The following is a 13081-nucleotide window of genomic DNA, read 5'->3' as shown; positions in this document are numbered from 1 at the left end:
ACCTGATTTCAAATTCTACCATTTTACAACCTTGAGCAACCTCTCGGCTCTCTGAGCATCAGTAAAGTGAAGGGGTGAGATTAGAAGGCTCCTGGAAAGGGAAACTGGTCTACTGACTGTTTTTCCCACAAGATACCCCATTTCCCACCCCTTACATTTTTTACTGACTGTCCCCTATGCCCAGAATGCTCTCCCTCCTCATCTCCACCTCCTGGCTTCTCTGACCTTCTGAAGTTTCAGCTGAAACCCCATTTCCTCGAAGGAGCTTTTCCTTCATCCCCCTTAATTCCAGCAGCTTCCTTCTGTGGATTCTTTCTGGTTTATCTTGTCCAGCGCTTGTTTATATGTCGTTGTTTCCATGCTTTTTTCCCATTCGATTTTTAGATCCTTGAGGGTAGGAATTGTTTATGACTTTCTTTGTAACCTTAGCACGGTGTCTGTCACATAGTGGATACTTAATACGTTTGTTCATTGACTGACCATTCTGCTGTTGAATCTACAGCCCTATGATCCTATGAATCCAGGTCCTCTGCCTCTATAAGAGGCAGTGTGATAATTAAATTAGCACTGGCTCTAGAGTCGGAGGATCTGGGTTCAAACCTCTCTTCAGTAACTCTCCATCTCAAGTATCGCCTCGGAGTCACTTTCTGCGGGAGGACTTTCTTCATCCCTACCAGCTGTTGCAGCCTTTCCAGCTACGGTTCCCTCCTGTCTGCCTTGCATGTCTTAATATGTATCTGTTGTCTCCCTTACTAGAATGTGAACCCTCAAGGGCAGTGACATGCCTATTTCGGTCCTGTGTCCCTGGAACTTAGAATGGTGCTTGGTACATGATAAGCATTTAAGAAATGATTGTTGATTGATTGATTACTGTAATGATTGCTTAAATAGTCTATTTACCCTCAATGGTATAACATGTGTAAAGTGCTATCATCATCATCGTTACCTTTCCTGAGCCTCAGTTTCCTTATCTGTCAAATGAATGAGTAGGTTAGAGTAGGTCTATATCTATGATCCCATGTCCCTAACCTGACCATCTTTATTCATGTTTATTTTAAAAATATATCTTTTTCTTGCTACAATGAGTTACGCTCTCCATTAGGAGACAAATTATGTTCGATGTGATTTCTGTGTCTTGTCCAACTTTTGGCATAGTCTTCCCCATGCAATAGATGCTTTAGAAATGTTTGTTGAATTAAACTTGCTTCTACTGTGACAGTTACCAGGCGCCTTTATCAAATTAAATTATTCCTCTTGCTCTGGGTGCCTGCCACCTAGAACCAAGCACATCGTAAGACAGCTATGCTCCATTTCAAGAGGATAAGAAATCCTTGTCCTGGTGATGGTGCATTTTGGCAAATCAGCTATCACTATTTAATTGTGAAAGATCTAAGTCAGATGCCCAAAAAATATTTATATGGGTCTCTGGGGGAGAAACAAAAAATAAGTAAAGACACTCAGAATAGGTTATTGGTCTAAGGTGTGGCCTTGGAACATTTGGAGAATATAAACAATGGAGTGGCTGTTTATTTTAATCATATTTGTTTATTTCAATAGCCACTTACAGATGTTTCTTTCCTTACATTTTATAAACAGAGACACTTTGTAGCAATATACATCAGTTAATCAAATTTGTAGGCATGGGTTTTATTCTTTCCTGAACCAGCTTCCAAAGATACCATGGGAGTACAGCTGTTTTTGTCCATCTTGACAGAACACATATGTTGCAATGTCTGAAAGAAAAGAATGGTTTGGATTGGTCTTAATTAGTCTGGGCACATCAATTACTGTACATACCAGCATGGGGGAGAGAGGAGTATGGGGAGATAATACCTGTGTGGCTATGAGGGAGGAGTTCGTCTTCATTTTTTTAAATTTAAAAAGCATTTTCTTCCATGGTAGTAACTCAGTTGATTTAAAGAAAAATGCAAAGAAATGTGATGGCAAATTCAGGGATGATGTAAATAATATTCTAGCTTTACAATTAAAGATTTGCTCATTAAGATGGACTTCTTAGATAAGTTCTTCTACAATTGTTTTTCCTAGACCCTAGTAGATCAGAAATATGTGATGGGTCCCTTGCTAGGCTTAGATAACACTTAGAGAAGATTAAAAGATCTTGATGGAGAAGTTAGCATGGTGGAAAGACTATTAGCTATGAAGTCAAAGAGCCTGGGTACAAATCCCACCTTTTCTAAACTTGTGTGACCTTGGGCAAGTTAGTTAACTTTTCTAAATTGCACTTTTCTTATCCTAAAATAAGGGAACTTATTTAGATGGCCTGTACATTCCCTTCTGGCTTCATGATCCTCTAAACCAGTGGGTGCAGCCTAGTCTCCTAAGCTCCAGAGTTTGAATCCAAGAGTTCTCTAAGGACCACATGAAAGTAAGATTAGTAACCACAGAAACCAGTAGTGGAACCATTACCAAAGATTAAGGTGCATGGCATAATCAAGTCTTTAGAAAGTATCTGATACTAGTTTCAACTGGACTGTCTTATGCAGGATAAGTGAAGGTGGTTGACTTATCTTGGGTCATTATTGCATAATTTAGTTCTTTTAAGTTACCATTTTCTGCCAAATAAAATAAGCCGTGTTCCTGGCACAGAAGGGAAAGAGTCTCACTGGGCACTTTCTTCTTCACATGCTTCTGTTCCTTCTTTTATGTGGCAAGAGATTGAAATTAGGAAGGCGTCAGTGTGTATAGATGTGTGTGTGTGAGAGAGTGCTTGAGTGTATTCATATGTCAACCATTTTCTAGGTTCTTATTTTGGAAAAGTATTGCTTTTGCACCTCAATTAGCATTAAAGATGATTACAGAGTAATTGGTATTTGTTGTTTTCCCCCTTTGGAACAGCAACAAATGTGTGTGATGTCATTAGTCAATAAGCATTAATGAAGCAGCTATTGTGTACCAAGCACTGGATGAATCATTGGGGATGCAAAGAAAGGTAAAAAAACAGTGCCTGCCCTCAAGATGCTTATGATCTATTGAGGGAGGCAACATGAAACAAATATGGAAATCAAGCTATGTGTTGGTGAAATTGGAAATAATCAACAGAGGGCAGGTACTAAGCAGGATTGGATCTTCCTTTTTCTGCAGCTCTATCTTAGAGCATTTAAGAGTTTATACACTCAGGGAGGCTCAGTCTGTCAGGTAACAGACTAGTGTTAATTCACTGTGGCATCTACCTTTGCACTATTCGAGTTTTTTAGAGGAGATTGGATGATGGGAAGAATCCTCATTCTCTCTTTTAAGCTGTTGGTGCTTTAGAGACCAACTATATGGTGACTGGGGAGGGACAAACTTAAAGTCAGGAGGACCAGGGTTTGAATTCTGTTCCTTACTCTTTCTACCTATGGGCCACACATTATTTGACACATAATAAGTGCTTAATCAATATTTAATTGATGGATTTATCTTTGTGTCCTTCCTAACCCCCAACACAATGCATTGTGTGGTGTAGGCATTCAATAATTGTTTTATTTTTTGGTTTTCCAAATAAATTAAGGTGTCAGTATAAAAGCAGTTGTCACTGGAGGGAGAAGTTTTGGGGTGTTTGTTTTGCTTTATTTTTGCAATTTGGGGAAGTATTTTTTCTCTGAAAATTGTACAAGGGGCCAGTAGCAGAGACCTTTGCTGTTGTTTCATCATTTTTCAGTCATGTCTGACTCTCCATTTGGGGTTTTCTTGGCAAAGATAGCAGTTTGCCATTTTCTTCTCCAGCTCATTTTTATAGATGAGGAAACTGAGGTAAACAGGGTTAAGTGACTTGCCCAGAATCACACAGTGAATATGTGTCTGTACTGGATTTGAACTCAGGAAGAGGAGTCCTCCTGACTCCAGGCTGAGCACTCTATACTCTATGTTGCCCCCTAGCTCCTTTGCAGAGACTTAGGACAGTTTTAATTTATTCTACAGGTGGGGTTCAAAATTTGACCTTATGTATCCAATTCAACCTCGTTGATAGAATCTCAGATCTAAAGATGAAAGGGATCTTACAGGACATTTAACTAAACCTCCTCATGCTACACATGAGAGAACTGAGACTGATGATGAGGGACATGCTCAAAAGCAGGTCCTGGGACTCCATGGTCTATGCTCTTCATAGAACTCCCCAGTCTGCTCCATAGAACCAGTGCACATATTTATGAATAGATATGTATAAAGCGATGCCTCTGTATCTGAGCACTCTGTTCCATATTGGAGATGGACTCTAAAGGTTTGTTCTCATTCAGAACTGATAGCATTGTCTCATAGAGTCTCATACAGGATCATTGCTATTGGCAGCTGAAAGCTTATCATTATGGGCAAGATTTAAAATTACCCTGTACTCAGGACTATAATTTTCAATATTAAGTCTTGAATCAACGCCATGATACTCATAGAGTGAGGTAGCTGTGACTCATTTAAAATTCATTTTCCCAGGAAATCAATCAGGCTAGAAATGCTATATGTCCAGTCAGGAGGATAAGCTTGGATTACTTTGGGCTTATTTTGATACCAAACATTGTAAATAAACCTAGTTTACACCTCCCTTCACATCTAGTCTAGAGGAGAGCAATCAGGATGGTGAAGGGCATCCCCTATGAGCATCGGAAGCAAAAGACCATGCCTCACTTGGGGGAAAGCAATCTCTGAGGGGAATAGGATAGCTATGATAAAGAATGACTGTGAAGCAATTGAACCTAATTCTTCTTGGCCCTAGAGAGTAGAACATGAGTCAATAACCAGAAGTTTCTAAGAGGCAAAAAAAAATAAGATGTGTAAGGAAAAATGTCCAGAACTGTTGAGAAATGAAGTAGGTTTCCTGGCAAGGCAGTGGGCTAAGCTCCGTGTAGGTTGTCAAACAAAAACTGCCTGATCAAGGATTGAGAATGTTGTAGGAGGGATCCTTTTTCATATGTGGGTTGAGTTAGATGACTCTGAAGTCCTGTCCAGTCCTGAAGTTCTTTGATTTTATGGTTTAGGGACAAGCAGGACAGCCTTCCTTGGTGAAGAACAAGCAAGATGTTTCTTCTATCCACTCCCACATCTTGCCTTTTGGGGCCCAGATGAAGGAGAATGGTCTTCATTTCCTGCTAGCTTGCAAACTAGTGAGCGGAGGAAAGATTTCTTGATCTCTCTCTTGCCAAACTGCTTGTGTTCTAGCAGGCCCAAATCCAGGAGGGGTCTACAAGGTCTTATGAGTTCTCCAGAGTCCAGAGGTAGGGAACCTGTGTCCTCGAGGCCACATATGGCCCTCTAGGTCGAGTGTGGCCCTTTGACTGAATCCAAACTTCGCAGAACAAATCTCCTTAATAAAAAGATTTGTCCTTTAAAACTTAGACTCAGCCAAAAGACCACATCCAAGGACCTAGAAGGCCCCACCCCTGCTCCAAACCATTCCCCAATATGTCTTAACCTACTTTCCTATCTCTGCGAGATTTCACTTGCAGGATAAAACACAAAAGAGTAGTTATTGTTTGGTGTGACCATCATGTGCTTATTCCATGGCCATGCAATGATTTCTTGTTTAATGGCCGCCCTGAGATTGTCCTTTCTTTTTTTACTTCCCATGCTAATTTTACGCTACAGAAGTTCACAGGCTTGTCATCTCCTCTCAAAGACTCCACACTTCTATTGATTTTGTAAGGGATGAGTCAATGTCTGGGAAAATCACTATTAAAAACCTTGATAAAGGAGTAAGTATCATTGTCCTATCATTAAGCAATCTGCTTGGCAAAGGAGGGAAAAGAAAAAAAAACAACAACTTGTTTTATTCTTGATGAATGTGGTTCAACAAGTTAGTGAAGCAAAAGAATGGAGCCAAACAGAGAATGAAGAAAATGTTCAAGAATCCCAGGGCAGCCTTCCATTTCAAATATGTGAGTAATGGAGTTTACTCCGTAGGGTATCATTGGAAGCAGTTGCCTTCACTCAGAAAAACAGGCCAAGCTATTTTTGTATTTATTTAGATTTTAACCAACGTTGTCCCAAGCTGGTTGGCACGCTCATCTCTGCTGCTATAGATCTAGACATAAATAACAAATAGATTCCAGATTCATTCCTTTATAAAGATTCTCACCAACCACTACATTTTGGAGCCTGGAAGAGAAAGTGCATATATGGGATTCTTTTGGATAGAAGATGGTAGAAACGAGCTGATTTTCTCCCCTGCCTTTGCTTTGGTCAGGAAAACTTTTCAAATGAAAGATGGGAGGGAGAGAGTTGTCCTTTGATATATGATGTCAGTTGCCAAGCAAGGCTTTTAGGCCATATCTAGCAGTCAAAACAAAACAGTGATGTATAAAATAGGCAGCTAGGTAATATAGTAGATAGGTCACTGGATGTGGAGTCAGGAAGACCTGAGTTTAAATTCTTTCTCAGATATTTCCTAGTTGGAATCCTATAGGGAAATCACTTAACTTCTCTCCACTTAATTTTCTGAAAAGATTCTGTAAAATGGGGTTAATAATAGCACCTAGGTCATGGGGTTGTTGTGAAGATTAAATGATGTAGCATATATGTGTATAACATTACATAAATACTACTATTATTTTAATCAGGTAAATCAGGTAAATTTATGTACTCTCTATGTATGACCTCTGTGTCTCATTGTGGAGCTAACACCGGGTTCACCAAGCCTCTTTGAAGAAGCACTAATGTCTGGTAATACCTACCAAACTGGAAAGATTTCCAGTGATGGACTGCATATGCATTCTCTGCAACTGACCTAGTTAAGTTAAAGAAGCATGTTACCAGATTGACCATAGGAGAACAGTGGGGTTTTTTGGCCATAGCAACTGACAAAGATCAGCTCAGATGTTTCTGGGCCGCTAAAAAGTATAAATGCTATCAGTGCCCCATGAATTTCAGTAATCTGCAACATAGCTCCACCCCAGTCTTGGTTTCATTTCTCATCAAACAGAATAGAGAATATTTTGGAGGCATTATTGAAAAAGCTGACAGATCTGTTCAACTTCAAACATTTGTCTACCCTTGTAGAACATAAGCTCCTTGAGAGCAAGGATATTTCAATTTTATTTTTATATCTCCAGAATCTAGCATAAAATCTAGCATGTGAGTGTGTATGTCTGATAAATTGTGTGATTCCCTTCCCCTTCCCTCCCCTCCCTTCCCCTCCCCTCCACCTCCTTTTCCCTTCCCTTCCCTTTCTTTCTCTTTCTCATCTCTCTCCCTTACTTGTCCCCTTCTCCTTGTCCCTTTTCCCTATCTTTCTTTTTCTCTCTTCCTCCTCTTCTCCCAACTCTCACTCTCTCTGTGTCTATAATTAGACCTCTTTTTAAAAAATTCCTAATGGTCTGTATTTTAGTCCCCTCTTTTTTCCCTTAGGATTTTAGCTGAATTTGAATTATACCTGAGTTTTGAACAGATTTGAACATTTTTAATCAAAAATAGTTTTCCATGTAGACCATTCCTATCTAAATATGAGTGATGACCATAATAGCTTTCTTTAAAGAAAAATCTGCATGTGTATTACTCTGTAAATAGAATGTTTAAGAATGGCATGGAAAGTGACCTTGAGAAGGTGATGTATGTGTGTGTGTGTGAGTGTGAGTGTGAGTGTGTGTGTGTGTGTGTGTGTGTGTGTGAGAGAGAGAGAGAGAGAGAGAGAGAGAGAGAGAGAGAGAGAGAGAGAGAGAGAGAGAGAGAGAGAAGGCGGGGGGCAGGATCATAGCTGAACGGTTTCCATCCGAAGTCCCCCTGATCTCCCATCCATAGGGTATTTTTTCTCCCATGTTCTATATTCTCATCCAAAGGGAAGGACCAAAAGGCAAGCTGGAAAGTTAGATAAGTCACTCGGAGTCTTCCAAGAAGTGCTCATCCAATTTGCTAAGTGTCAAAACAAGCTTTTCATTCAGCTAAGGTGACTGCTCTCTCATTTGTTCTCACAAAATGAACTGAATTTTACCTTCAGCGAATAACTTGTGTTTCATCTATTGGAAACGTTAAATTTTCTGCCTATGCCCTTTCCCTTATGAGATTTGGTTTCCTCATCAAGTCATTTTTATTCTTTTAGAATAATTATTATAGAAAAAAAGATTAAAAATACAGCTTTCCAGTTCTTAAGGCAGAGAGGTGAGCTCAAGATAATTACTTAGGCCATAATGTAGTTTATCAAAAAGTAATTTTCCCTGTCTTGTTTTCAGAAAAAAACTCCAGCTGTTCTCCTCTTTAATTGTTGCTTTGGGGTACTTTTCTGTTCAACAAAGCTGTTTCCCCATATTATAGAATTATCTATGTAGAGAGAGAAAGCCAGGAGACTTAACACAGACATTAACCCATTGCTAAGTTTCCCAAGTAGATGTATAAAGAGTGAGACCTTTCATCTACTGAATTGGCCTCTTCCTCCACACTTTCCTCATGTTGCTTTTACTTTCCTTTACTTATTTTAATATTCATTGTTCTTATGGCCACGAATTAAAGAGAAACAAAAAAGTCACACAATATCAGAGTCAGGAGGCAGCTAGTCTCACGCAAACATTGAACACTAGGGAGTGGCCATCTGACCTTTGCTTGATGGGAACCCCATTCTCTCCCAAAGTAGCTCCATTGACATCTTTCTTGACTAAAGAATTTTGTGTGCCATCTCTACATCTGGCCTATGCAACTACTCTTATCATTGGTTAGGTATTTTATAATGAGGATTTCTGGGTTGATCTAGAGAGATTTGACTATTTTTTTCAACTCCCAACTTCTTTGATTCTATAATAATAATAGAGATAGTGACTTGACCCATACTTTGTTCTTTGTCTGTATCAATGCTAGTCACCTCTTTCTTTGTAACTTACAGACTTAGAGAGTGCCCTAGAATAATGAGAGGAAGTTAAATGATTTGTCAGAGTTATACATGTATTTATATGCATGTGTGTGTGCTTTCATTTTCTGCCCATTAAAAAAATCTTGGTTAATGAGACCCTAGTGCATCCAAAGCCTCTTCATACAAATAATATATGTCCATACCATAGGAATTGGTTCCTTTTGTGTTTTCAGAACAGCATTGAGAATATCCTCCCATCCTTCCAGGGATGACTTAACTGTCTAAAAGTTCAGTCTACGGGATTCCATCTAATTGTCCTCTGAACCCTTTGAGATCTACTTTCCCAGAATCTCAGGTGTATGTCAGATTAAACCAAGATTTACTTTCCTCTGTGACAAAGACTAGAATAGAGTAGTCACTTCTCTCCAGAATAGAATTTCCCCTCATTGGGTGCTCCAACTTTTGAGGGACAAAATTATTAATATACCAATGTTGCTATCAAGATCATTTTAGCAGATTTCTTGATAATTGGAGCCTTCTAACCCCCACCACTATCATAGCATGCTTTAATGTTGGGTTTATGATTTGTTTCCCAGACAAATCACCTGTTTCCTTTTTCTGTCCAGTCGATCTTTAGCATCATTCAATGAGAAAATCACTTCTGTTTCTCCAGCCTCTCACCTTCAGCCAAATATTCTCCATCATATTTCTTTCCTCCTGTTCTAGGATTCCCTCACTTTAGGATACAGTGCTGCCTTTCCCTATTCCATTTTTTTGTCTCCTTAGAATTTGGTGTTCAGTTTCAGTAATAATCATGGGGCCAAATTTGCCTTCCAGCATTAGGACCTCTGCAGTTCTAAGTGTTTGGTGCCTAATTTGTTTAAAGATATTTGAGGTCATGGGAAAATTAGATGGCGCGGTGCATAGACACCAGTCCTACAGTCAGGAGAACCTAAGTTCAAATCTGGCCTCAGACACTTACTAGCTATATGATTAAGTGACAAGCCACTTAACCCTGCTTCCCTCAAAAAAAAGAAAAAAAAAGATCCTTCAGGTCATAAGTTGTACGACAAGCCCCTTTCCTGGATTTTGTCTCTTGTAAATTTCTGCAGTTCTTAATTGTTCTTTATATTCTTACTACTTTGAGTCTGTTCTCTATGGAAGCTAACTTGGGAAATACACATTAACAGTCCTACCTTTTTAAATTTAACTTAATTTAATTTAATTTTAAATTTAATCCCTGTGGATTCAATTTTTAAGACATATGACAAATATATTCTAAGAAACCTTTGGTAGATGTATTCCATCTCTGGTCAGAAATCAGGCATCTTTCAATCATATATTTTAAGTCTTGATCCAGAAATCTAAATCCAGTTTGGAGATACCACCTTCTTAAGCAGACATCCTCTTCTGGTCTCTCTTTTACCTTCAATGGACATCAGTGAAGAAAATGTAACTTGTCACTCTGTGGTCTTCAGTTTCTTGCTCAAGGCTTCATAACCATTGGAAGTACATTTTAGGTTCCTCCCAGATGTGTCATTTCTGCAAATGTAGGTAGTAGTAAGCAGGTAGTAGTTATCCATTTCGATATCCCTTAGGAATAGATCCCCTGGGTATAGATGCCCCAGGAGGATACCAGACTGTTCCATTGTTGGCTGCTTCAGCACCTCTGAGCAGAGAATTTCTAACTGCTACTACTCATCTTTTCTCCCTTTGATTCTTAATGATCTTTCATTCAATTGGATATTTGACCCTACTCTGCCCTTCCTGGAAGGACAATCAGCTCCTTCCTGAAAGGTCACCCTTTGAACTCAAATTCCCAATTTCAAATCTAGCACTCTTTTTATTAGACAGTATTCTCTCATTTTCAGTATGTATTATTTTCTATTATAAGGACTGTTCCTATATTAATATTGAGAGGCAGAGAAATCTGATCATTAAATTGTAAAACTATGTTTTTATATATAGACATTAGTATAATATGAGTTTTCCAGTAGAATGGGGGCTCAAATAGATACCAATTTTTGTCTTCCTGTCTCTGTTGCCAGAGAGGAAGTGTGGTATGGCAACGGGAAAGCCATCCAGGAAGACCTGGATATAAGACCTATCTCTGCCAAGTGCCAGCTGGGTGACTGGAGGCAAGTCACTTATAAAGTCTCCTTCCCTGGTGGCCACTTTTCCCATGCATTGGAGGAAGTGCCCAAGTCAGCCATGCTCATTTCTTCCCCAACTTTACATCTTCAGTTGTCATTCAGTTCCCTTTTATGTGCTGTCTTCTCATATTCTAACTTAAGCTCCTTGAGGACTATCTTTCCTCTGCTTGTGTTTGTATACAAGACATGCTTCTTAAATGCTTTATCTAACCTAATCTCAGTGTTCTCAGCCAAATCAATAAGACTGAAAATTGCAGAGATGATACTAACCTGCATTAGTAGAGTTTCCTTACTTGGGAATTTCCTAAACCAAAGAAATCAGTTTCCACCCTTGTCCCATCTCTAGTACTTGCACATTAAAAAAACAAATACGAATAACTATACCCATAATTCCATTTGTATAAGGAACCCCTAGTAGCAGACTTCTCCTAGTGCACATTGATGCTTTATCTGAAATTTAGAGTCTTATAGAACTGCCTGGAATGCTAGGAGATTAACCCATTCAGGGTCCCACAGCTAGTAAATGTTAGCTCCATATTCACTACCCTAAACTGTCTTTCCATAATGTTGTTGTTCAGTCATTTCTGTTGTGTCCAATTCTCCATGACCCCATGGGGTTTTCTTGGCAGAGACACTGGAGTGGTTTGCCATTTTCTTCTCCAGCTCATTTTACAGATGAGGAACTGTGAGGCAAACAGGGTTAAATGTCTTGCCCAGAGTCACACAGCTGGTAAGTGTCTGAGGACGGACTTGAACTCATGAAGAGGAGTCTTCTTGATTCCAAGCCCAGCGCTTTTTCTACTTTGTCACCTAGTTGCCTTGACATAGTCAGTGCTGAAGATGCTTTTTAGATTGATAAAAAGTGATCAGCCAAAATCTGGCACAAATATAGGAGTTTATTCAAAAGAAAATGTAAGAATCTGTGGGGAACAGCATGGTGCTGTAGAAAGGACCATAATTCATCCCATGGCTTTGCTCCTTAGCATTGTATGGCCTTAGGCAAGTCACTTAATTTCAATGGAACTCAGTTTCCTTACCTGTCAAAGGAAGGGATTGGGCTAGATGACTTCTGTGATGCCTTCCAACTCTAGGTCTACAGTCTTCTGAATAGATTTCTGCTGGTAAACCTCACAAAGAGAAGAACCTTTGGTACTGGTGCTGCTCTGTTCAATGCCAGAGAACCCTGAGGTTCCTAAGACTCCATATAAAACAGCTGGCAATGAGAGGCATCAGATCAAAATTTTCACACTCATTTTGCTACACAAAATCCTGTCCATTAAAACCATTAATCATCAGTCACCTGTTACTCCATCATGTCACCTGGATCCTTTAAAATGTTCGTTGTTTAAAACAGTCCAAGTTTGGAGGGCTAGAAATAAGCCACTGTGCAAGCACCCAGTAATTACTCCTTCATAATTACTGCACAGTTTTATTGCTGTGCATTGTTATAATTATATTTTAAATACTCCCCATTTGCATGATAGATCATAATGTCTCCAAGCACATTGTAATCCATGGATTAGAAGACAGTTTCACTCCCATGGAGGACTCTTTTTCATTCATTTTCTCTTTTAACTACTGTTAAAAGAAACTAAGCAAAATAAATTGACACCATAAAGCCATATTAAAGAAATATATGGAATATAATATTTTCTATGTAGAACAAAATCTTCTCATTCTGGAATGGTTTTCATCATCCCATGAAAGGTGTCGTGCCTCATCAGTAGAGATGCCAGCCAGGCCCTGATGGGACCTCTGCCGGCAGCCACAACAAGCAATGTTCCTTCCTGACCTCAGTCTTAATCGCTTTCCACCAACAAGCCTGGAAATTGATTACAGCTATTCAAGGACTTGATTTAAACAAACCCAAACAACAGAGTCCAGAAGGAAAAGAGGCTGCCAATTGTAATGCATAACGAGGCATGCAGTGTCTTGGGGAGCACCTCCCCAATGCCCTGGTTTCATAATTGAACGAGGTTATATGCTTTGAGTCTCATGGAGCTCCCTTTTACCCCCTTGGCTCGCATTAGAATTTTGACTACTGGCTCAAAATACCCCAAGTCCTAAAGCTGCACCCCCAACCCAAATTACCTTGAATTTATTTTTTTTTGCATATATCATTTGGCATTCTCCTATTTCTGCAAGTTGTCTTGGTAACTGCTTG

The 13081-nt window shown here is 39.3% G+C and overlaps 1 protein-coding gene and 1 long non-coding RNA gene across 17 annotated transcripts in view; one reads left to right on the top strand and one right to left on the bottom strand.

Annotated features, from left to right (window-relative positions):
• The window catches only part of RBMS3 (RNA binding motif single stranded interacting protein 3), a 1420870-nt gene that overhangs the window by 1225153 nt on the left and 182636 nt on the right, over positions 1-13081 (top strand). The window lies entirely within an intron of this gene.
• LOC140530901 (uncharacterized) lies at positions 1543-12021 on the bottom strand. Of its 2 annotated transcripts, none has more exons than XR_011976135.1 (3): positions 11955-12021; positions 10153-10306; positions 1543-1733 (listed from the first exon to the last, which is right to left on the bottom strand). It is a non-coding gene; the product is annotated as an uncharacterized lncRNA (long non-coding RNA). The 2 variants fall into 2 exon arrangements; XR_011976136.1 differs by having other exon boundaries at positions 10191-10306.

The sequence above is a fragment of the Notamacropus eugenii genome, chromosome 3, assembly GCF_028372415.1.
Source record: "Notamacropus eugenii isolate mMacEug1 chromosome 3, mMacEug1.pri_v2, whole genome shotgun sequence".
Taxonomy (NCBI): domain Eukaryota; kingdom Metazoa; phylum Chordata; class Mammalia; order Diprotodontia; family Macropodidae; genus Notamacropus; species Notamacropus eugenii.
This window is presented reverse-complemented; position numbering and strand designations above follow the sequence as displayed.